The 24,165-nt window shown below is 37.6% G+C and overlaps 1 protein-coding gene across 2 annotated transcripts in view; it reads right to left on the minus strand.

The window, feature by feature from the left end:
* The window catches only part of CDH12 (cadherin 12), a 791,024-nt gene that overhangs the window by 361,708 nt on the left and 405,151 nt on the right, over positions 1–24,165 (minus strand). For both annotated transcript variants that reach the window (XM_064506878.1, XM_064506879.1), the window contains one exon: positions 13,657–13,757. The gene's annotated coding sequence lies outside the window, so the exon portion shown is untranslated. The remainder of the gene's footprint in view (positions 1–13,656; positions 13,758–24,165) is intronic.

Raw genomic sequence — 24,165 nt, forward strand, 5'->3', positions numbered from 1 at the left:
TGGAATAATCACATGCTGTCGTAGCACATAGCACTTCCACCACATTCTGCTCTCCGGTTACAAGTTTCTCATCCTTCATTTGTTTCAGAATCATTCATTACATTACTGCACAAGTGTCCCTGAAGGATCATGGCACTGTGGAGATGCACATAATATATGACTCGATCTAGACTCCAAAAAGATGAATTTTCCCACTGTGACAATTTTGACTTACTCAGATGACCCCTCCCAGTCTGATCTGCAATCCTGGAATTTTTACATGATTTTCAGTTCTAAAAAACATTCCTTCTTCCCCAAATTCAAGATATTTTGTATGATTCTAAATTGACATTTTGCACAAAGTATTTCCAGCTGAGGTACAGAGTTTCAATACTCCTTTTCTTTCTTTTTCTTCTTCTAGGGAAGGAATACAAGGCTTTTGGGTAGATCTATTTGAGCTTCCTATTTGAAAAGGGAGCCGGAGCCAAGGGGTAGTACCAGAGAATTATGCCCACTAGTAATACCCAAAAACCTCACCAAGATTATTCTTCTTCACTTCTCTGAAAGATCTGTATGTGCTGCAAGCACACACTTCGCTCAGCATGTTACAGATATTTCAGCTTTCAGAAAGAAACAACGCGCCTAAGTCATGGTCAAATGGCAAACAATATGAGGAAACATTTTACTAAAAAAGCAAATGCTCAGGTCTGCACAGAAGAGCATATGCAAATTGCCAGGTGAGGCTAAGTGAGCTTCAGCTAATAACATTTCCTTGTATTCCACTTGTCTTGCTTCTAAAGTCAACAAGCCCATGTGATGTTGATGCACTGATGGGATGCAAAGTGAACTGAAGACTTTGGAAAGCCCTTGGTAGGTGGGATTATAATCAGAATTAGTTAATCCAAACTAGCACCCTTATTCACTAGTTAATTTTATCAATTTCCTCTAGTATACCTGTTACCATAGTGTCAACAATCTTAACTGCAAAGTTCACAAAGAGCATAATATCATACTCCAATACATAAACTAATAATACACAATACAGGTAAATGTACAGAGCCACTACCCTGTTTATTAGTAGAAATAAATCAATGCAAAACACTGCTTAATTCCAACAAGTGATAAAAAAGTCTAACTGTGATTTGTAGCACAAATTCAGCATCTAGCAATATATGCCAGAAAAGAGAATTAGTATAAGAGACATCATTAAAAGGGGAATTCCCTAGTGAGGGTTAACAAGATTTTCAAAGGTGTGAAGGGACATCCCTCATGACAATTAGAATAGAAAGGGTCTGGGAGGTGAAAAATGGTCCTTTATGCATAACTGTTCTGAAATACAGAGCTCTCCCTCCCGATTGTATACACATAAAACTGTCTATGACAACAGGCAAAACCTCAGACAGTAGGGTTCAATCAAAACACATTTATCTTCTAGTGCCATCAGACATTCAGCATATGGAGCCATCGTCCCACAGACAGCATTCCCACGGGCAGTTTTGAGAAAAGTGGTAGCTGTCCATCAGCATGGAAATATCTAAGTGTTCTCTCAGTACAGACCTGTATTTTCAGAGAAATCATCCTTGGGACATCTCATTTCAGGCACATATCCATTAATTTGACCACAGTTACCTACTAAAAGATTAAAACAAAAACTGAAATAAAATAGTATTTTGGCTTTTTTCTCTTGTTCTTTTGTCACCTGATCTAATGAGGGAAATGTCACAAGTCACATGTCAGTCGATACTTTTATTTAGAAGGAGTGTTGTTGCTTACAGTCAGCCCACAGTGGTGTCTGTGAGGTATGACTGAAAGCAAGAGATACTGCAGGACTGGAGCAAAACAGCACACTGAATACCAGAACATAGAGGGCATAACATAGCAAAATCCAGGCTCTTCCCTCTGTTTCCCTCTATGGCCATTCAGGCCACTCATAGGATGACGTCTGCTTGTCAGACTGTTAATTCAGACCAAAACAGAGACTTGCCCTGCAGAATGGCTATCTCCCTTGACAATAAAGGAGAGACCACTCTCTCTATAACTCATTTTACTTTAATCTTGGGAGAATGAGAACCTCATCTCCATACAGGCTGACCAGCAGTCACAGCCCTAACCTCTCTCCAGCTGCTCTGCCTTCCAGCACAAACACTTGCCAAAGGGCTCTACACTACAAAATAAGCATCAGGAGTCCCCATTCCCACACTGTCTGTTGGCCTGCCTGTGTGGTGGAAAGTAAGCAGCTACGATGGTGAGGCATGTAAAATTAAAAAGACACCTCATCCCGGGTCAGTTGTGAATTGACCTCTCAGTCTTCACAAGGGAGTAGACACCTCCTAAAAACTCAGTTCCTGTATAGAGTTCCCAGAATAACATGCAGCCATCAAGAGAAAGAACAAATAATGTCAGATTTTTTCCTTAATCACTAAGGAAAAGATATTGTCTTGTCTCAGTCAACCTTGTTCGCAAAGTACCAGCCAACACAGCAGAGAAGAATATAGCAATTTAGGTTGCCTGGATTTCCATATGCTTGTTGTGATGCAAATTCAACGTGCTTATGTCGCAAGAGTAGCTAACTGAACTATTTTTTTGAAAGATTAGCCGCAGCAAAACGTCCTAAGATGGGCAGCCAAAAATAGAGATAAACACAATAATTATTTACTTGCAAGTTGTGCATAACATTTGCTTCAATTCTGCAACTTTTTTTTTTTTTAGTGTTTTAAACAAAATATACTCAGTCCTATGCAGAATAGAATTTTGAGTCATTATATTACATGATCAATTATCTCAATCTAAAAAATTTGTTCAAGGCAATTAAAACACATTTTGGCTGGATCTTCATATTCAGATGCCTTATTCTATGATTTACCTTGGTTAAACCCTATATTTACATCAGAAAATACCTACCTCCCCCAGGTGTGTTGAAAGCATAAAATCCCACACTGCTGCTGTTTTTTACATTGAACATCCTTCGTTTTAAGAACAAGTCATGCATAGTGCATTAAAAGCATATTATAGTCTCTATATGTTTAATTTCCGCTTATAGTGAAAAGTTTTTTCATAGAGAAAAATAGATTTTAGTTAGAAATATAATCAGATGACAGATATTCCTGATCTTGTACAATAAGCACTTGACAATTTTACAGCATTTTGTATGTGTCTATTTTTCCTCCATAAAGTTTGATTGAAATTTTTATAGCAGGCTGTATGTATCCAATGGATTGTAGCAATCTGAATTTTCATAATAACCCATCCTGGAAATGCATACTTAAGTAATTCTTAAAAGGCTATGAAGTGTTATAATTGAAAACCTCAGCTCCATTTCTTCCACAACTTCTCCTTTTGTGAGTAATCCCACTAAGCACTGTGAGACCAACAGGCACATGTCAGGCTTATCACTGCAAATAAAGGTTTGCAGAGCCTGACTCTGTAGGGGCTCCCACGTGCATATGGCTGATATCAACATCAGATAAATAAAAGCAGCTTTGTCTTCCATAACAAGACAAACTCCTCAGACAGAAAAGAGTTTCCAGCAAGAAATTGCTGAAACACCTTTCATACAACTTTTATAGACTCCCACACACCCAAAATAATAGGCTATTGAAATATTCATGTTACCTTTGGAAACCTTACAGGTGACAATCACCTTTAGATTATCTTGTATAAAAAAAAATGCACAACTCTTTCTATGACACTTCATGGACATGTAGCATCTGAACCTAGAAGCTGACAGCACCAAGGAGTGGGAGGAACTATTTAAACTGATCTCTGTTGACTTCCAGAATTTATTATCAATTCCATGTTCAGAGCTTATGCAACCAGCAGAGCAAAGCAATTTTACTGGTAAACATTACTCCTTTGCCACCTGGCAAACCAGGACAATATTTTAATAGCACACATGAAAAAAACTGCATGAACTGGTTAATGATAGCCTACTTGGAGAGGCCAAGATTGTGGGTGCAAAATGGACACTGAACTACTATCACATTCCTGATGGCATCCATCTAAATCTAGGATTAATTTAGGACAGGGAGGAACCTGCGCTAGTATTGACTGCACTAAGTGTTGAGACAAGCAAGCATTTCCCATTTGTGGCGGACAGATGAGTGAACTTTTGCCTTAAATATTTCTTGGTACATAAGGTGCAAGCAAACCATAACCCCAAACAAGCCATCTGTTCCCGGTGGAAACAGGACTGAGCTGCTGCGACCCCCAAAATGGTCTCCCTGCGACCATTCAGGACACACCGAGCCTGCACTGAACCAGACCACGATCGGGCAGAGACTTTGGGACCTGGACTGTAAATTACTGCTGCTTAGCACAACTTCTATAAAGCTTGCTTAGCATGAGTAGCTAAATTTGCTGAAGCCTTAGGCCTCACTCCCTAGTTCAGTGAGAAAGGGCCCCAGAGCTGGTGCAGGCAGGAAAGACAAGGGGGTTACCAGCAGTTTGCATTCCCATGCTTCACGCTCCGGGAGGAAGGATGTCAAGGCATTGAAGTGAGGCCTGCTTGGGCACCGGGACCCTGGGGAGCAGGGCCTCCTCTCGCTGCGGAAACAATGCTGATTGGGGGGTCTGGGCTATCTCGGGGTCCAGATCATATTCCCTTTGTCTGGACCTTGGGAAATAACACCTACCGTCACTGCTGGGGAAGTAATAAATTGTCAGGGCTTTGAGAGGTAAGGGCAAGACCCGAAGAATGAAAATGCATCTGTCAGCAGAAACCACAACAGTAAACAACCTACCTAGGGACCCAATAAGGAGCAGGAGACCCCAGACCTAAATATTACTATTGGTCCAAACTACTGCGTGAAGGGCGGAGAGCTTAAGATTGGAAAGTATAATTGCCCAGGGATTTCTTTGTTCGAGGTCCCTCTTCGGAGGCACCCAACTCGAGCTGTAACTACTGCACGCGTGTCATTACAATTTATTTATTTAATTTGCCTTGATTTGGCTCCAAACTTTTCAGCGGGAACCTAGGGTCGGACCCTGCTCGAGTTGTAATTATTGCACGCGCTTCACTAAAATTTACACCCAGGGTGAAGAGGACCAACAGGATGCCGCTGGATCCACGGGTGGTGATATCCCTTTCTCTCTCTCTCTCTTTGTCTCTCTCTCCTCCCCTTCGCCTTTCCCCACCTTTTCTCCCCACTTCGTGGAAAATAAAGTTAAAAGGTTGTACGATATGTGACTGGTTTTAGCGTCTTAATCTCGTCCTTGGGATCGTAACGAAACCCCCCCGATATTGGATCGGGACACCATTGCAAGCCAGTTACAGTTTTTCTAGGCAATTTCCACTGATTCTTTCAACTCCAGGATAGTGGGCTTGACATTTTGGCTCTTATCACTGCTGGGCTCCCATATGTGGATCCTGTAAACCTCACTGTTCTTCTTGCAAGTTCCTCTTTCACACTTCTTTGTTTTAGGCACACTTGCTGCAGTGAGTGGTATGCAAGTTAATGTTCACATAATGCAGTACAGCACTACATAAGGACACTAAATAAGAACTAGAAGAACTGTTATAAGAGCCCAGTGCTGCCCCATTGCTAATATATCTTCTCAAAATTAATTAGTTTTGGCATGGTGCTCTACTGTTAAGATAGCAGTATAAATTGCTTCCAAGTGTGGCAGCTCATGACTGTCCAATATCATAAACCACTCTCTGAAATAGCTACACCTTTAGAGAGATGTTAATTTTCTAGCCCAACTTTTCCTAAAAAAATAGGTCTTTATTTTGCTAGGATCTTGCCATTCAGCCCAGGGTTTGAAGACACCAGCACTTTTCACTTACAGTCAGAATACAAAGATTCAGTAGTAGTATGAACATTTTCACACAATTTTATGTTGAAAGAAAAAAAAATAATAATTTTCTAACTTAAGCTTTGCTCTTGAAACAAAACTCAGCTCCAGAACACTGTTTTCCTTGCAGGCTTTTATAAGCTATTTCTTTAAGCAGTTGTTTTATTTAAGTTAGCGTTGGAGAAATTAACAATAGAGAAATGGCATTTTCAGTTGTTTCAGGTGAATAAAAGTATTACATAAGTCTAGTTTTAATTTAATTATTTCATTTCAACCTTGTGAAGCAGATTTGGAATTTCATCAGAATCTTGCTTTTCTTGGATTAATTTTAGAGGAAATGAGCAAAACATCCATTTTTGGGGAAGTCACAATTCAGTTAGATATAGCTTTTAAAACCTGAATATTTATTCAATCAGCTTGTTAAAAAGGGTAAAAAAACCTGACCCATGCTAAAAAAAATTGTTTTCTTTTTAAATTATCTCAAGGTGAAAATTTGGATCTCATGAAGATTTGAAAACTGAAAATATAAACTACTAATCAGTTTTGAAATGTGCATGTGCTTGTGCATAAGCAGATTATAAAAATCTCAGTCTTAGCTATGCAGTTGTAACCAGCACCTGATCATCATGGTCACAGAATTAACACAGCATATTCTGTTTTCATATATGTATTACAATTTTATTTATAGAAAGCTATATTAAAAATAATGAGAAGATATTACATTACATCTGACCAAGTTAAAACTCTTAAATATAGAACAGTTTCTGCCAATTCACTGAAGAGACGTTTGTTTTCTTCACTGTTTTACTTTAATTAAGCCTATAGTTTTCATGAGTCATGGACCCTTAACCAGTGATTAATTCCATTTAGCAATATCAAGCATAGCAACGAAGGATTTGAATGCAATAGGAAGTGTTTTATTAGGATGAAAAACTGTGCATGTAGCACAGTTATACCACACTTATGGTATGAAAAGAGAGTACTGATGGGAAAGAAACCATCTTCAAATTTACCTGCAATCATAGAAAGAAAAAAGTCCATATACAAATTGCATCTGAGCCAGTATTTGGTTTCATAGCAACTACATTCTTGCCTAGCATACCAGGTATACAAGCAAATTGTCTCCCTGCATCCTCCATTTTATCAGCTAGATTTCTAGAGTGATCAACATCCCAAGAGGTTGAATATTAGAAGCTAGACGGACTTTCACTTATTCAAAGAAGCAAAAAGAAGAGGAAAAAAGGTCTGACAAAGAAAATCACAAAAAAGTGCCCAGCAAGACATTTCCAATACAAACTTAATGAGCTAATATCAGGGGGTATAGCTATTCTGAAGAGGTGCCAAAAAGTCTTGCCCGAGGCCTGTAACACTTTACACAATTGTTTATAAGTAATTATCAAATGGACTGGTGTGCAACAGTTGACAAAGCATGATGATTGTCATCTTCTACCAGTGCTTAGGAATTCATCTCTAAAAAAGATGATCTATAATGACTGAACATGAAAACTGTAATATGAGATCTGTCTGCATCTGTAGACAATCCAAAGGTTTGCATTACCTCTTATTATAAGTACCAGAAGCCTTAAACTGTATGTGCATATATTTCATTTTTGATACTTCCAAGACAGAAATATGGCAGTCACAATGTGGATCAACTTTATCTTTCATTTAAAGACAGCTGTAAGATGGCAATGAATGCATGCCTAAAGAACGTACAAGGTGAAAACAGCTTTTTGAAGGATTCCTCTCTGGATCATCATTCTTCAACATTACGGCATTTCTATTCAGAAATCCATTCAATTTTAAAGCTGATCAGTAAACACTAAGGTATTTTGCAGACTGATTTTTTGCAGTAAATAGAGAACTGGAAGAGCAAGGTCTCCTGTCTCATAAGAGAAGAGCTGCTTCACCAACAGAATTCTTTTCAGAAAGACATTTTCCATCCACGTACCTGAGGTCATTAGAAATCTTTTCCAAACTGCAAGGGTATAGGCAGTGAAATAAATATGAATGAAATAAGCATTAATGCAACAGAATATACTATGATCTGAAAATAGAATCAGTAAAAACCACAATTCAAAAATCTAGGGGATAGTTGGGGGAGAACCGTACCCTGAATTAATCACACTAGCTACCAAAAAATTTCAGTATTTACATTCCAACTCTCAAGGCTATCTTCAGACCTAGCTATTTTGCCATAGCTACCTACGGGTGCTTTTTTCAAACCTGATAGATATAAAATCTCAAGATTTTCAAAAGCCAGACCACTCTGAGGTGCTTTAAGAAGCCAAGCATTCAAAACATTGAACCTTATCAGAATACTGTTGAAGTCTATGAAGCTAGACCAGAGATTAGTTTGTTTTATAGTGCTGATCTATGTGAGGGACTCATTCTCAGAGGTTTTAAAATTTTTTCATGTTTTTTAAAAATAAGAATATGTAAATAAGGTTGTCCATAACCACTTTCAAAAGACTTAGTATACTTGCTTTCAGAACAGGCTCCCTTTCCTTAAAGTTGTGACTCATTGGTCCCAAAGGAATGATACATAGTCTGCTTAGTCACCTCTTTCAATTGCATTATTAAAGAAAAGGATGATTCACTTACAGTCACAGTGCAGGATGTCAGGAAAATCGGAATGAATGCTAAGGTCTTTAAGCAGCTGGAGTATTCTGCAGTAATAATGAAATGGACTTGTGAATAAATAATTAGTTTTCTAAATTGACCTAATATTGCATATGTACATATCCAACCTTCTGTATATACTACAGGTCAGAGCCTGGAAATAATTGCCAGCAGAATAAAACTCTGGAATGAAGGGCATGAAAGAGTCAGCTTCAAAAGCCACAGGTTTATTAAAGGATTTCTTAGAAACATCCAAAGGAAACAAGAAGGAGCAACAGTCCCAGAATACATTAATTATGCATAACAGAAATAATGTCACTTCTTAGAATAAAAGCTGAAATTTATAGAAATACTGCCATGTTAAGGACAATGGCAGTACAATTTGATCTAAAGGAAGGGGAGCCACTGAAAAGGTATGATCAGATGACATTACACTGTCTCTTAAGTCTACTGGACAAAAATTATATAGCAATTCAATAATCATACTTCCTATTGTATTAACTAGCACATTAGCGAAACTTGGTACTCAAAAAATCCCTACATTCCAATTGCTCAGCATTGATAACTACTGTTCATGTATGGTTTTCCCATCATTTTTGCACACACTGCATATAGTTTTGTCTAGACCATATTATGTGATACCTTATGAGAAATTTTACAGTATGGCAGATAACATCTATCTTACCATAGCCACAAGCCCAAACATAGCCCATTGTGAAAGTACACATTTTTCCTGACAAATCCACACTTAATGTTACTACTCTCTTTTGAGTCTCCTAGCTTACAAACAGTTAATTTTTCTCAGGAATTACTGCTAAACTGATTATTTTATAATTCTCAGTCTCCTCTGTTTGCCTCCTGTATTTACTGTATTTGCTCTTCTCATATCTTCTGGAATTTCACCCATTCTGCTCATGTTCTATGAAACATCTCTGAGATACAGGTGAGATTGTCAGGACTGATTCAATTGGTTCTTGAAGTAACCTGTGATAAGCTTCATCACATTCCAACAATACGAAAATAACTTGGACAAGTGCGCTTTCTGAGATCTCATGCCATTGTCATTGGCATGAACTGATGCCCACCTAATTACAGCTGAAGCAAAAGACTGAAGAAAACAAAAACAGTAAATATTTCTAATGATAATTTTTCCTCTCCTCACCACTTTCTTACTATTAAAAGCATTTATTCAAAAAACTGAGTTCTAACTCCTTTGACTTATCTTCCTCAGAACCTGCAGAATTCCTTGGGACCTGCTTTCAGGAAGTGGATTGTTTTAAGTTTACCATTTTCCTTCTACCCCTGAATTTTATCATTCCATAAACAGCCTCACCAAAGTCGCCTTCCACTTGCACATTCTCTCTTGGTTCTTCTCCATTAGTTTGAATCAAATCTACAAGAACCTTCCCTCTTGCTTTCTTTGTCAGCTGATTGTCAGTGATGCAGTACAAGACTCTGTGAAACAGTATTTTGCTGTACTCCTTTCCCCACAGAAAGGTCAAAGATTGAGTCCCATATTGTCAGAAAGAGATAAAGTATGCTATCCACTGAAATCAAGGATTACATAACCTCCTAATTTTCTTGGCTTGGGGCACTATTAAAGCAGCTCATCATAACATTATCCACATTCTTTTCACTTTTGAAAGTTTTTAGAGTCTTTTAGTCCCTCTAAACTCTAGCTTTTGAATATGGAAGCATAATATTTTGAATACCTTGGTGAAAAAATTAAAAGGTATTTTCAGAAATACTGGCAGCTTACATGTCACAGTTCAGAATTTAAGACTTCTATGCTTTCACCTCACATAGAGGGAACACTTTTGCTCTTAAGCCAAATATTTCCAAAATAGATGGAAAAATTCAGGCTTTAAAGCACTTATTAAGCAGGCTGAACGTGTAGTCTGGTTTTTAGTACAAAGTTACTCTGTAATGGCGATGAGCTGTCATAATGCTTATCATACCTGAAAAAGGCTGAAGTCGAGCAAGGCAAAGGGTGGTTCAGGACTTCAGTTCTACAATGGAGCAAAGTAAATTGCTTTTTTGTGTTACACATACTAAGCAAAGTTTTCAAATATATCCATAAATATTAATGGTAAGATCAGATCAGGGCTTACAAACAGACTATCATCTTAGAAACAACTGTCTCATCTAAAAAAATCACTCTCCTTTTCCTCTTCTTTTGTGAGGAATATTCTTACTAAATATTCTTTTAATAGGTAGGAATTCTCTCCAAATCAATTTTAACTGTTTTTTCTGCTCCCTTCTCAAAAGGTATATGCTACGGTTAATTGAGAGAAGCCTTTAAAAAAGATGACACCCTTTATCCCTGAACAAAGATTACATGCACAGTAAGTTGTAATCCTTGGCTTTGCAATATTGCTTTATGAGGTTAAGAAGATGCATGTTCATTGCTTTTAATCCTTACCATGATTTACGAGGCTCTGGGTATCCTCTCCCCAGAGCATCTACAACTGTGTGGTTGTTCTGCCTGCTGCTTAAATTACAGAGACATCTGCAAAGTAAATTATGGATTGTTGTCCCACAACCAAGCTGCCTCTGCATCTCTCCTGCAGTATTTTTTACTTTTTTTCCCTTGTTTATCACTCTTGTTGTTTTGACAGACTAGGTGATGCTACGATGACCTGGATTATTGCCTGCCACACTAACTTTCAGACAACATGTTCAGCTGTAAAAACGCACAGTGAAAAGGAGGAGATGGAGTGGGCTGTGATGGGATAGAGCAGACAGCTAAATAACGTTTGCTTTGTTTATTAAGATTTTCAGAGTTCACAAATCCAGAGCTGATTTTCTTCATTTTAAAAGAAACTACCATAAAGATAGTACTCAAGCACATAAATGCATTGTGAATATATAACTTACTGTTGTTCTAATAGCTCCCTACATCAATATACTGATTTCTGCAACTCTACTTATAGAAAACATGTATGCTAATATAAACGTAAGAAATCCATATAGGCTTACCTAACCTATACAGAAAGCTGAGCTCCTGTGGTGTCTAGATGTACGCTTGGGCATCTAAAATAGTGGTGTAATTTGTGGACACTGCTGTAACAATGAGTATTAGATCACTTACCACGTTGAAAACATTAGGCTATATTTTCAGTTATGTGCCTAATTTTATAAGCTTTTAGTTGTAAACTTCATTTCGTAATATATGCAGTGAGAATATAAACTGATTTTCAGTATCAAATATCAGTTTAGGGAACTGGTCCATACAAGATTCCAGCTCCAGAAAAAACAACCAGTCAAGGCTTTTAAAAGTACAGATACAATAACTTTTTTAGTATAGTCTATACTTTTGTCTCCCTTCCCCATTTCATTTATGCTCTGTGCTTGTCCACCGTTGTGGATTCCAAAAGACAGTTCCCACTAACCGGTATGCTGGCAAGTCGCGGTAAAGCATGGTTAGCTCTATCTTTGCCTGCACACGGTAGGATACTTTCTAACAGCTCCTAAGTGCTGATCTCATGAACTTTCAGATGAAATCTAATGAAATCATTCTGCATTACTTACTCTCTCTTCTACCTCTCATTCCAGTTTCACACTAACTAAATGCCCTGAAACAATATGCAATTTCAACTGCAGTCCAGCTGTCAAAAAAACAACATTTTACAAGCAAAGGACATGGCAATGTATCATCCCAAACCATTTCACAAAGCAGAAGAGGTACTTTCAAGAAATGGTAGCACCCCATACTCCTTTAGCACAATTGCCACGAGCCCAGTGAAGATAACGAGTGCTTGATAGCGCTGATGTCAGAGGAGCTCTTGTTACGTATTTGGCAGAGTCACTGAGATATATTCTCACTTCCTCAATTCCTTTTGACTCTGTCAAAGTACAGAGCTTGGTAAGAGAAGGTACACAGCTAAAAATTGCATCATTTGTCCCAAAGAATAACCAGTGAAGGCAGGCCTCAACCAAAATCAAGGGTCCAGACATTTCCAGTTTTGCGTCTGCAGCTTTCATTAGAATTTTATGGCAGAAATTCATCTCAGATTTTGAAGCATTTACATGTTACATCATACAATTACTGAAATGCAACCATATGTAAAAGAGAACCTCTCTGTAGTATCAACTGCTTAACTGTATAGCGCAGCTTAAACATATGCCACCCATGGAAATCAAGGTTTACATACAATGGAATTTGGGCAGAGCATTTTCTTGCTATGAAGACAATATCATTAAAATCTTCAATAAGCACAATATATACAGGCTTTGATTTCATATTCCATTGAAATTAAATCATGGCAAGCCTCAGACTACTCTCTACACCTGTTTGCCTTTTCTGTACAACTTCTTCAGAGGACAACCAGCATCTAGGTCCCCCTTACTCTACCTTTGCCTGCACATGGGTGTTCCTAGAAGGCACTCAAAGCTGTGACGTGCTGAAATATTACTGGATTAACTAAATCATTCAGTGCGCCTTGTACTGTTCCCCTCCACCCCCAGCATACAAAACTTCATAGACCACATGGCTATAAAACAATTGCCGTCTTCTGGAGACTATGCTTCAAATTCATTTAGACTGTACTTCAGAATACATTATAACTGTTTCTGCAAAGTGAAAAAATTCATATCTACCTCAAACTCCTTTTTATCCTTAAAAAAAGTATGTATGAAACATCCCAGTGGGTTCTCATTCCCAGAATTATATTCTTGTCAGGAGTACAGGAAAACCAGTTTGTAGTGGATTTGTAAGCAACAACTTAAGGAGACAGCGGCAAATAAGCAAACATAAGGAAGCCTGTGACATTGTCTTCCTCCCCTGTAGAAGAGCTTCTGCTAAGGTATGTCTTTGCAATGAGACAAATACCATTTCATAAAAAAATAATACACAGCAGTTACAAGAAAAAAGCATCATAAAAGTGAAAGTCAGAAAGAATATTAATTTCTCTTTAGGGAGCACAGACTGCACAGGTACTTCCATTTCTTCTAATCTGCATGTAAGTAGGAATAGTCTGAAAACCTTAACATGGAGCAGAGGCATTTGTATATAGTCGACTGGTCTGTATAGTGTGCATCAAGTAGTTTTGTGGAGATATGCAGAAAATGTACTAGATTCTTGATTTTTCCACCTCAATTTCATGTACCTATACCTGCTTGTGCTTAATAAATAAATAACAAAATTTTTTTTTAAAGTAAAAATAAGAAGTAAATCTGTTAGTTTTAACAGGATGAGTTGACTGCAGTTAGTATAAGTTTCTTGAAGATGATGGAGAAATCTACAGAATTAAAAAAGTCTACCTGTCAGTATGATGCCACATCTTCCAAGACCTTAGAATAGTGAAGTTCAGACCTCAGATGCCTCATCCACCACAGTTTTCAACTGATTGGGTCACTAAAGTCTGTAAAAACACACAAAAATAAAGATGTCATTGTCAAGAATTGTTTCTCATGAACATTAAAAAGACAAAGCTAATAGAAACAGGGAGTATGTTATTAGGGAACTCAAGCATCTAAGAAAAAAAAAAATCCACACCATGCACTTTTTCTTAGGCTCTCATATGAATCTACAGTGAAAATGGCAGGGTGAGGAGCAGGACACCAAAGTCCCTTGAAGCAGATGGATCCATCCCTCTCTCCCCCAAGAAAACTTTCAGAGGAACTAAAATGCTCATGTTCCTTATATCTGCCTAGAATCCGTGGGATTTTTATTGCCAGTAGCCATTACTGCAGAACATCATATTATGGCTCTGATTTGTATGCATTGCCATGGCTGGGTTTCCTTCATGTCAGCTATCGTTCATCACAGCGTGAAAATAAACATGCAAAGATTTCTCAGAAAAGGATGGCGGAGTGATAATATGAGCCAGTGACATTGCATACAATGTTTTGTTCTTTTCACAATGGTTTTGCAGTCAATTTTGTCACTACCATAACGGTTTAAACCAGTATCACACATGGTGGGATTTCCTCCCCGCCCCCAACCCCAGGTGCAAAGTGTATAAATCACAGGAGCAACTTCCATAACCAGCCCAGCCTGAATTGGTACCTACTCCAACGCTGAGACAGATTCTTATTTGAATCTTGATCTAATGTTAGTTTTGCATTTGGGGAGAAAAAAAGCATAACAGAAATGTTTTCAAAGACCTAAATAGTACTAGAATTTGGGATTTTCTTTGTTTGGTGTTTTTATATTTTGTTCAACTGTTTGTATATTGGAATTCCTGAAACAGATGGACAGAAAAAGAAATGAGGAGAGGAAAGAAAAAGGGAATTAAAAAAAACCAAGGGAGTCCAACCCTAAGGCTGAAAGAAAATTGAGACAAAGATAGTATCCAGATATAAAACTGTAAAAGTAGAAAATTTCCAAACACAGAAGTCTTAGGTGCATTACATACACAAAGGTCAGGACAGGGGAATAAGTGACTTGCACAGACATCAATAACCCAGATCTCCATACTTCAACTAAACATTGCCACAAAAGCTAATAATAGAGCGCAACACAAACTGTATTTATAAACATATAACATATTTTGCAGCACTTTAACATTATGTTTTGGGTATTTTTTTTTCCAAACCAACACTTTTGCTTTTCCTTTTAAGGATTTAGTTGTGGCTTTTGCATTAAAATATACATATACCTACAGAAAAAAATGTTAGAGAAGAATTCCAACACTGAACAAGCTTTCTCTGACTCAGAAACTATCAGAAACCACCTTTTGATAGAAAACATAAAAATAAACAAACAAGATCCCCACAAACCCAAACCCTGCCATTTGCCTTTTACTTGCCAATTAATATTGGAAAAGCCAAGGGGAAAAAATCCAGCTTTTTTAGTCTTAGTACTGCAAGTGGCTGCTTAAAAATATTCTTAACCTGCAATGCATAGCCCTATTTGTTTGTTGCTTGGAACCTCTCTCCAAAGATCAGTGACAACTCGGAAGAGATTATAGGGCCCCTTATCACAAAGAAGGACTGGAGTGGTTCTGTAAACCTGATCTGTTTTTCTTAGTTGCATTGATTAAAGTTGAAAAGTCTTCTCTGCAGATATCCAGTTTACTTAGCTGGAGGGGAAGCAGAGCACAAGAAGTATAATATATGGTTTGGTTTAATCATTTAGCCCGGGGAGACTGACTTAGAAATATTGCGCTGTTGGAGTACTGTGGAAAATACTCGCGTTCACAAAGTTTCTGAACGCATTTACAAAACAAAGTTAAAGCTGCCAGAATTGTTATGATCCATGAAATTGCAGCAAGTACCAAATGATACAGAACCTGCACATTTGGTGAAATACTATTCAGCCTGAATTACAGATATTTTTCAAAACAGAACAGTTAACTGGTAGTCATCCTGCGCTACAAGAAATTACTACTTGTACTAAACGAAATTGCAGTTCCTTATTCTTATTTTCATATCTGGGCTGAAGTTTAGAGGGCTCTTCTGTTCCCCCCACCCCCAAATCCTTGCCTCCTCCCAGCAATGAGAGGCAGGTTACAGACATGGGTGCTCACAAGGTGACGGTTCCTCTTACAGGACATTTTCGAATCACACATGAAGATTTTCTTTCCCCACTGCCCTGTGTCAGCCTCTCTTCTTACAGAAGCAGGCCAACATTCAAGAGACATGTTGAAGGGAAAACCACCACCACCACCACACTTGTTCCCACAAGATTTTAATTGCAGGACAATGGAATATCCCACTAGGACATCCAATTTTGGCGTGCTCCTAGTAGGTTTTGGCTCCAAGGCTGGTGGTATCTGTGGTCTCTCCGCATTCACCCGGGGGACGAGGAGTCAATCCTCCACTCCCCGGGGACGGCCATACTGCAGGGCGGCAAAAGAAGGAAGCGGGCGCCGGAGGCGACCGCACGCCTGGCAGCCCAGCGCCTCCCTCAGGAGGGTGACACTCCTGTCCTCACTCTCTTGTTCCACGTGGGCTTCGGCGGTGTTTCAGCCAAGTACAACCACATACTAAATGGCATGACAGGCAAAGGCCCCCAAAGCGCACCTCGCTCCCAGCCTCCAAAGCACTGAACTGACGGCAGGGGATTTGCGAGTGCGTTCACAGGGGTGCTGTGGGCCTCGGACAAGGAGGGAAGCCAGCTTTCCACCCTGTCCGGTCAGGCAGGGTGACAAGGTGGCGTTCCCAAGCCAGGTATTCCCAAGCACCGAGTACTTCCCACCTTACATCCTCCAACTCGAGTTGGACATCTGCGCCGCGGCTCCTTCTCCTCAAAAGGGGAAAGCCATGCTGTCAGCCCCAAATTTGGACTATTTTGTAACGGAGAAACACCAAGGGTCCCTCCCCCTCGTGAAAAAGGGAAAGTCTGACAGGAGCACTTTGGTGGGATGGCTCAGAAAGGGCTCTTGAGAAGTCCTGGGCTATTTCAGGTTCTTACTGATCAGAAGCAATACTAAAAAGTTTTTCTGACTTTGAAAGACACCTTAGCTCAGAAGTGAAGAGCAACTACTTTGCCATCTAGAGGCCTAGGATGACTCACCCAGTAACACCTCAAAACTGGTCTAGTTGAATAAATATATAGCATGGTTTCTGGAAGAAAAAGAAACAACTTAAAACTAAGTTCTAGTCAGGCTAACCCATAATTTTCATGTTCAATATATCTTCAAAATCAGCCCTAAGTGTTTTGTTCACTTAATGGCTAGATAATTGTATTATATTCTGCAGTAAAAGAATATGAATTAAAAATCAACTGCACATAAAAAGACAACCAACTTGCTGCTAGTCTTGACCTTCTCTTATTTGGCGGCACTTTAAAATAGACTGTACACTGAGACTTGAACCACTCGACAGAATCATAAGCTGGATCTTTATGAGCTATGACACACAGCTTATTCATCTCCACTTTCTCATGGCATCTGACTAGAATCACTTTGCACAAAAACCGCACACACGCTATTTCAAAACTTACCAAGTTAAAAGGGAAAGGGAAGTTCTAAAACATAAAATTAAAAGATACATAATCAATCTACCACGTTCTTTTAGAAGTTAAGAATATGAATATGACAGTTAAGATTTAGAAAAAAATCAAATAGAAAGACAGTTATTAGTTTAAAATACAAATAGCAGGTTAGAAGAATCTTGCATTATTTTATTACAGATACATATAAGCATTTGGCGCAGGGTTTGGATTATTTATTGAGAAATTCACTTTTCTCTCTTTTAAATGCACTCAGTCCTATCCTACCATTTATGAAGCTGGCACCCAAGCCTGCTTTTCCCTTTATGACATTTGTTCTTCATAAACAAAAGACTTCTATGCAAGATACAAATTGTCGTTTGGGTCTGCCACACACACATATGCAAAATCATTTAGAAAGAACCTGATCACATATTGAAAGGTTTTTATTTCCCTCTCTTCTCCCCCTACTTTTCAATATTATCATTTTGACATTTTACTGCATTTGCATGTTTACATAAATTTGGCAGTCAAGCATACCGGAAAAACAGGAATAGCATGTAATTCTTATCCTCTCTTAAAAAAAAATTCACAATAGCCAATATTGTAAAGAAGAACATTTCCATCAGGGTTTGTTTGATAAATATGTTCTCTAACACAAATATGCAACAAGGCACAGCTAATAATTAATGCTGTTAGGTTTACTCATTCCCAAATCAATATTAAAACAAGCAGTACTAACTCTTTTGCTGAAGCCTGAGATCCCTGTGATAGGATCCAGCAATAATGCTTCCACTGACTACAGGGACACAGGATAAATCTTTGCATGCCCAGCTCAGGCTCCATCTCCTCCTTTTTTCTATTTGATCTGTCAGTAGTAGGTGGAAGCTGTTTCCTATCACTGCCAGCAGTCTAAGGGAAATGCTCTGGCTACACTAAAACAACTAACAGTGTATGTCATAGAATAACCAGATTTGTTCACCTTTTTAGCACCCAGTATTTTACAAAGACATGTCTGAAAAGATTGTATTCAAAAAGGTCCTATACAAATGCAATGGGTTTCTAAAGCAGCTTTCTCCCCATGGAACAAGCAATACAGCAACCTTTGAATAAATGTCCTTTCAGCATGGAGAAACTTCTAATGGTATGAACATTTCTTAAGTTTTAAATAGCCCAGTATTATTTCTGTTCTCTTATGTTTTGCTCACTGCAGAACCAAAAAGTACACTTTAAAAAGCTGCATTAGCTACATAGTTGAATGATATGGAGGTTGTACTTTAAATAATGGGGTTTTTTTTAAGAAAAGAAAAATAACCTTTTACAGTGACAATACATAGCATATTGATTCAGTTGAAATTATCATTTAAAGTCATTAAAAAAGAGGAAAATAGTGAACTGGCAAGAATAGGTGCATTATCCAATTAAGCACAAGCCACACAAAGTACGGCAATACAAGCACGCTGAAGCACGGAACATCCCCCTGGTTAGCAGAAAACTAGGAATAGATGAAGAAACCACAACAAGGAACAGTCAGGAGATGTGTCTGTGCGAGTAACATTGCCACAATCTCTTCAGATATAAGTAAAAAGAATGAAAGGAAATAAATGGGTGAGGAGATGGCAAATGAAACCAAGTCTCATTCAGAAGAATAAGAGGAGGACAAATGTAACCCTCAGTCATTTCAGTGCATCTCTTTGTGGTTCTGAGATTGCCAGCAGGACAAATGGCTGCTTACATGATTAAATTATGTTGGTTTCAGGTGGCATTAATTATTAAACTCAGGTCATCCAATTAAGGAGGGAAAAACACAATGCAACATAGACAAGTAGTTGTAAATCTTTAGTAGTTCATTCCCAATATGAATCATCCATTGGCTCAAAACAGTTTGAGCACAATTCCAAGGTCAAACAGACTCATATAAAGTTCTTGCTGAGCAGTTTTCAGAGAGCTGCAAATTGGCAAAAAGTCACTGTTCCTTTACACTTTTCCAAATGAAAACAGTAAAAATCCAATTTTTTATTAACAGGAAGTATCATTATAAAGATCATTAGAATTTGGTTGTACATAAAGTTTTCACTCTTAATGAAGTGTGTCATATGAACAAAGACAAAAACTAGAGTTCTTTGTTGCTTACTACGAGCCTAATGGCAGCTCTGATGATTTGTATGTGCCATCACACAATGGACTGCAGCTTCTTCCATCCCCCACCTTCCCAAAATACTTCAGAGGACTAGAAAGTAAAGGAATTCCACCGTCCCCTCCTGCTTTGAACTCCACGTTCAAACCCTGACAACGAGGGTGGTTATTTTTGCAATGAGAAGCCCAGGTCGCTAGGAAGTGGAATGAAACCAATCACCCATTTCACATGGCGGTTGCACTGCTTTCGGAGTAATGATTTTCAGTCACTACTGCCTTGGCTCGAGTCTGAACTACCAGCCCAAAGGTCAAAAGCTTTCTAACCAATTATCAATCTCCTGGTCCATCCAGCCCCCTCTATTATCTTGATTTCCTTTGCAAGATTAATGGTGCTGCCACAGTTTAATCAAATAAGCTTTTGGATCTGACATTTACTTCATTCTACAGCTGCTTCCTCGCAGAGATGAGACAAGAGAACCATAATCAAATAACTACTGTAAATATCGCTTAAATATTACATACTCACTGTTCAAGATTTATTTAAGAATTAAGACAAAGCACTGTCACTATACTAAGTATTATTTTACAGAGTCTTAAACACCTAAATCACTGTTGTCTGAATTTTCAGAAAGGTTTCCATCTTGATTCAAAGACCTATAGGGCCCAATGTGGTATAAGTCTGAGGCATTTAGTTTTAGTGAACAGATATCCAACGAACCACTGGAATACATGTAAAGAATCCATAGCTAGTCATCTTAAAAAAAACACACACCACACAACACACACTACAAGCAGTCTACATTGCATCTCCTACCTTCATAAAAAGAACATCTAGTACAAAGACAAGGATCACAGGATCATCTAGGATGGAAAGCTGTTTCTGGACGGGTGATGAAACCAGTCAGCAGTTTATTGCTTTCTCCAAATCCAGAATATCATGGTTTACTTAGATGGTTTTGAATCTGCTTCATCCCTTTTCAGATTGCATATATGCCAATGAGAAAAGAGAAGTTCCTTTTAAAATTGTACTCCAAAAGGAAAAGGAGATTTATGATGATTTCCTTATATCTATCTATCTGTCTCTTATTTCTCAGGATAAATCATCACTGCCTCAAAATATTTTGCTTTTGGAACAGCTTACAAGAAACTTGTACTAAATGCATTTTTTCAGAAGCAGCACAGGACTGGTGAAGAATTTACTCTCCACAAATTCTTTTTTTGAAGTGATGCCATATGCCTGCTTGGTTAATGGCTGTAGGAACATAATTTGTTTCAGCAGAAAAACAAATGAGTATTTCCCTAGTCTCCCACCATTCTCTCTGTACACACATACAGAAGTGCACATGGACATATCATTTATTTTCTACTAGATAGGTTTTTTTAAAAAACATATTTAGCATATTTATAGTTGCCACTTTCTCTTTCTTTACCCTCTAGTAATTATAACTGATTTGATAAAGAATTACAAAAATGTCTGAAAGAAAGTAGACAAGGAGACACCTTCTCTGCTTTTACTCTAACAGTACTTCCATTGAGCACATGGGCTATGTAAGATAGAATAGCTTTGAGAGAAATGTAATATACTGAAGCCATCTGTTCTCATTCCATATGAGACATTACTGCACATTTGATAGTCCTATCACCGTAATACAGAGGATTCAAGCTGAATTCATGAGGTAGCCATTACCTAGCATTCTTAAAAAAAAAAATTTCCACCCAGAAATGTATTTTTATGTTAACAATATCAAACACCATTTTGAGAATAGCAAGTATTCTAAATGTAGAATTTGGTTAACTTACAGGTGTCATTTTCACAGCAAACTATGTTAAATATATGCCACTTGTAAATAACTAATTTTGGATTTGTACACACTGGAGAAAATGTTAAAGTCCCTAAAACAATTTCTTCATAATTACATTTTCCATAACAGTTAATGCTTTGAATTACATAAATATTGTTTATATAAATATGTTTAGCCTTTTCATAGTCACATTAAGGGAAATAGAGCTGTAATTCAATACCATGCTCAGAATTATTCAACAAGAGTTTAAATGAATAAACACACTTGCAAACAGTCTGCTGCAGTCTCAGAGGGGTGGCTGAAGTTATGATGCTGTATCTGGTCATGTAGAAGAACAAGCTATTTGAACAGAAGATGAACAATACCCACTCTATGCAATGATCACTTTTTGTTATATTTTGTAAACTTAACAAGGATTTGAGATCATTTTTATTACCACACTTCAGTTGGAGAACACCAAATTAGCTTTCTTATTTCTGAAAACACCTACGAAAAATATTAGGTTTTTTTCAGCGCATCACATTTAGTTTTTATTTCTTGAAAGCACTAGGACTTCTCTGGCATCCCTAGAGCGCAGGGGTTTTCCTAACAACATGCTTGAATCTTTCTCCAAGTGTTCCAGAGCACACAAATACCCTGTCTAGGTATAGGGTTTGGACTGGGTTTCAGTATTGACAATTAAATTAGTAGTGGAGCCTGCTATAAAGCTCTAGCCACAGGTAGCAGTAAAAAACAACAACCTGGGCTCACTAAAAGTTTATTTTTCACAAGAACTTTGGATGTTATCATACCTACAGTTTGTCACTGTTGCTATGATACCAACAGGTACATGGAAAGGTATGTATCTAATCAGTTAATGCAAGTACTTAATCATTTATAGATGATTAATTTTAAAGATTGTAAGACTAAACACTTGGTACACCCAGTGGCTCCGTGAGACTCGGAATAGCCGCACTGACACAGCATTAGTCATGAAAAATCGTCATTCATTGATCTCATAAGATCTTTGCCCTGTCCTTAAAATGAGAAACTGTTCTAATAGCATACTGACTCTTACATAGTTGTGCAATCGTGAAAAAAGACTGACTTTTTTATTATATTAAATTCTTTTCAAACTTGACAATAACTTCATTTCTCAATGACAATTCTATATGTAACGAAATATGTTGGTATTACTGGTGCACAAAGACATCAGAAAGTTTATTGTAAAATTAAAAAAAATAGATGTTCAAAGTTGCTGGTTGTCAGTTATGTCTGACAACTAGGTTTAAGTTTCTTTCATCTTCAGGGTGAGAACTGCTTCAGCATTTCTATGGAAATATAATGACCGTGTTAATAGTGTTTAAATTGACAATTACATACACAGCTTCTTTGGCTATGCCTGTTCCTGCTAGGCTTCATTTTTTTTTTTGTAAGCCTTTCCCTAATGGACAATCCATCTTAAAAATTTTAGGTGGTTTCAATTGGTAAGCAAAATTTCAAACAGGGTAACATATTTTTGGTATAATTCTGAAGCTAATTCAGGAGATATTATAAAAAAACAACAGAAACTAGCTAGTGATTCTCTGGGATTCTTATTTGGCCACTGACTGCAGCATCCCATAGTAATGGTATTGTGCTACTTCTGACTGACACTCACTAGAACATTGTTTTAACAATTTCTACTCCGTATGCGAGTTTTTTTTTCAAAGTGATTCTATAGTTAAAGCTCAAATTTTCCAATAAAGAACCAGAGATTCTCAAAGCAATAAGCTTAATGCTTGATTGTAGTAGCCCAGGAACCACAGTCTTTTGATCATGACAAGTATGAAGAAACTACTGTGCTTACCAACCAGAACAGATGAACAATTGTAGACATTATAAATAACGATTGTGATCCGCAAGTTATGAGAAAGATAATTTTTCTGCTCAGAAAATTTCAAAATCATAAGACAGCGTATCTCAAAGGATTCTAAGTTTTGACAACTAATACTGGCAGTACCTCATTTAAAAGAAAAAAATTGCATTACCTAACTTCCATAGCTTGAAATCCCACATCCACAAGCAAAATGCACCTTATCTTTTGAGTGAGTCATTCACAGCTTGGTCTATGAGATTCATCTCATGGTTTAGGCACTCAATGCTTTACAGATAAATACAGTAATTTAATATAACAAGGTAAAATGCTGTGGTCTGCAAATAAAAGCTAAGCCCAAGATACCTGTGCAATATGCATTTTTATATAAAAATTCACTAGATATATTTAAAAGCACGTACAATTCTCAGAAAACCTTATTTTGAGAGGTGGTGCACTTCAGTCCTGAGGTGCTGCCAAAATCCTTCAAAAGTAGTGGCAAGCTGCTAGCTATAGTAAGGAAGGAACCAAAATTATGCAGACTCAGTGCCTAAACTTGGTCTCCAAAGATATAGTCATTACTGAACCTCAGGAATAGAAACAGCAACTAAGAAAGGACATCAGTTTACCAGTTAACAACACATTTCCATACTCCATTCTTAGCAGATCGTGGGCATGCATATACACATGTAAGGGGGGGGAAAGAAAAGGAGAAAGAACACCAATTCATTTTTCACAATCGGAAAATGGTAATACCACAAGGGCTTTCTTCCTAGGATGTATATATTTAAAAAATCTCTTATGATTATTTTCCTTAAGAAATTGCAAACAAAATGCAGGATTTGTACAAGTGTGATGTGTTGATAATCAGCAGACCTGCAAATTGCACAATTAAAAATCAGCTTCACAGTATTGCCTCTAATATTAGCTAACAACACAAAGAAAAATTAACATACACTCCCAAAACATACAGAGCTTAAACAGACTAATAGAAATCAGCCAAAAGAGGACACCCAAACATCTGTTCATTTTTCAAATGTATTTCTTGTATTCTAGATTTTATTAAATGCAATTTTTTTAAAAAAAAGATCACCTGTGAAGATAAAATCTTACATGACCAT

Source organism: Dromaius novaehollandiae, chromosome 2 (genome assembly GCF_036370855.1).
Source record: "Dromaius novaehollandiae isolate bDroNov1 chromosome 2, bDroNov1.hap1, whole genome shotgun sequence".
Lineage (NCBI taxonomy): Eukaryota > Metazoa > Chordata > Aves > Casuariiformes > Dromaiidae > Dromaius > Dromaius novaehollandiae.